Source organism: Rhipicephalus microplus, chromosome 2 (genome assembly GCF_043290135.1).
Source record: "Rhipicephalus microplus isolate Deutch F79 chromosome 2, USDA_Rmic, whole genome shotgun sequence".
Lineage (NCBI taxonomy): Eukaryota > Metazoa > Arthropoda > Arachnida > Ixodida > Ixodidae > Rhipicephalus > Rhipicephalus microplus.
In genome coordinates this window covers 25,872,848-25,875,368 of record NC_134701.1, presented here as the reverse complement: position 1 = coordinate 25,875,368, position 2,521 = coordinate 25,872,848, and the positions used below count along the sequence as shown (strand labels likewise).

At 50.7% G+C, this 2,521-nt stretch overlaps 1 non-coding gene across 1 annotated transcript; it reads left to right on the top strand.

Annotated features, from left to right (window-relative positions):
* The first annotated feature begins 760 nt into the window (after positions 1-760).
* Positions 761-924, top strand: LOC119170894 (U1 spliceosomal RNA). The gene has a single exon (XR_005109773.1). It is a non-coding gene; the product is annotated as a U1 spliceosomal RNA (small nuclear RNA).
* The last annotated feature ends 1,597 nt before the right edge of the window (positions 925-2,521 follow it).

Genomic DNA, 2,521 nt, shown 5'->3' with positions numbered 1-2,521 from the left:
GGAAAGTCAATGTTTATGTTACCTAGACGATGATACTGTCTAGGTAACATAAACAGATGGATCCCTTATATCTACGGAGCAGGGAGTCTTTCATGCATTCGAAAGTTGCTGGGGCATTACAAAGTCCAAACGGCATGACCTTGAATTGGTAGAGAGCATCGGGCGCCACAAAAGTAGTTTATTCGCGGTCCAATGGGTCGACTGAAGTTTGCCAATAACCGAACCGAAGGTCGATCGATGAAAAGTATTGTGCACTATAAAGGCAGTCGAGGGCGTCATCAATCTGTGGCAAAGGGTAGACGTCTTTATGAGTTACTTTGTTTGAGTGGCGATATTCAACATAAAACCATTCTCTTCCAGCCTTTTTTCACGATCTCGATGGGGGAGGCTCACGGGCTGCACGACGGCTCTAAACATCCTTAGTGACCATTTTGTCAACTTCGCGCTGAATTACTCCGCGTTCCTGATGAGATACGCGATATGGACGCCGGCGTAGAGGAGTGGCGTCACCAGTGTTTATCCGAAGAGTAACGACAGATGTTTGACCCAGAGGACAGTCGTCGAAGTAAAAATGTTGCGATTGGACGCTTGTAGGTGATGGAGATCTGTAGCTTGCCCTGGGGTTAAATCGCGAGCGATAATTTTTGCGATGACGTCGGAAGGCAGAGTAGAACTAGTAACATGACATAGTGATGAAACATTGGCGTCTAAAGCGGCAATCATGCAATTGTCTAGCGAAGAGATGGTGGGCAATGACATTATACTTACCTGGTGCCGGGGTAACCGTGGTGAACATGGCGGCGCCCCCCGAGAGAGGCGCGGGCATTGCACTGCGTTCGTGCTGACCCCTGCTACTACCCCAAACTAGGGCAGATGGGGCATGTAATTTTTGAAATTTGGAATTTTGGAATTTTCAGTCTCTAAGAATCAATTGAGCGATTATACTGGCGTTGAGAATTGGAATGACCACTGTATTATGAACCACAAAAACAATGGTGTGAGCAAGGGCGACGTCTCGCGCCATCAGTACGCCGACAATAGGAGACACGAGGTAGTCACCGTCAGGCATATCACGCGAACAAGACAAAACGACGAGGGTAGCCGCTTCCAGGGGTAAGTGGGCGCGATTGTGAAAGCACAAGTGAAGAGGCAGGTCGGATGGATAATCCTCAAGCTGCGGCAACTCAAGCTGAAGAGCACTTGCCGCAAATTGTCGTGGGGACACTGGTCACGGGGACACTGGTCAATGACGGCGACTCGAACTGAGGTAGAATGACCGGCTATACAAATACAGGCAGTGCACATTCCGTGAACGGCACTAGTTACTCCATCAGTGAATAGGAGTGTGTGGAAAGCGTCAGGTGTGAGCACTTTATGCACGCCACGGCGAATGTTTGCGCTCATTACTGAAATGTGTGTTCCTGTGACATTATTCACCGAATAAGGTACACCATCAACGTCAACGTCCAGCAACCTTTGTCTCGTCAAAAGTGTAAAAAGAGGATTTTGGGAGGAAGTGAACAATGCAGCGTCACCTCCGGACATTGCACTGTTAAGTTTTCTTGGTAAGAAGAAATAGGGCAAACGGGTAGGACAACCGGTGAGTCTGCGGGGAGCGAGACGTCTGGCGACGACCTGAGGTGGGCGTGACTGATGACCACGGGGTGACGGGGAGCGGCTGTTGATCCGGGTGCATACGTTGTGGAAAGAAAACTGGGTCGGTGGTGCAAAGTGGGTGTCACCCTGTCGTCGGTATGGGGCACACGACGTCCGAGGTGGCGAGGACCAGCGGGCACTGTAGTAACAGACTACATGGCCAATATGGTGGCAGTGGAAACAAATCGGCTGGTTGTCGGCAGTCCTCCAAGCTGCGGGGTCGGGAAAGCCGGCGGCAGTAAAGCACTACTTGTGACAGGACGACGCGGGACGCCATCAGGTTGGCTGTGGACTAGTCGTAGCGCACACCGAGTGGATGCCAATGCTGGCGAGTTCCTGACGAACGAGGGCCTGAACATTGGGAGCAGCAGCTAGTGTCGTATCAGGCGTACCATTGTAAGCTGGACCAAGAGCCATGGCTTCAATCTCACGCCTTACGACTTTAGTCACCTGGTCTGGCGGAACGGGTGCCGGTAATTGCGTTCTAGCTCGAACTTCGCACGACGACGTTGCAGCCTTGTTGGAAAGCCAGGCAAACGCACCGTCAACTCGCCGGCTCTTACCTTGCTCATAGAGCCTGCACTCCTTTATAACGGCGTCCACGTTTGAGTTATTCTTACATATTATTAGATTGAAGGCGTCGTCGGCAATTCCTTTAGGAATATTCCCAACTGGCATCTCGGCATTGACTTTCCGACTCAAAGAAATCACAACTTCGACGTACGAGAAATACGATTCTGTGGACGTTTGCGCCAGAGACGCGAGCATTTTTTCCCAGCCATATTTCATCTAACGGGCTTCCCGAACAAGTCCAACATTTTCCTTCTGCACATTTCCCAGCTCCCAAGGTCTGCTTCATTGTTTT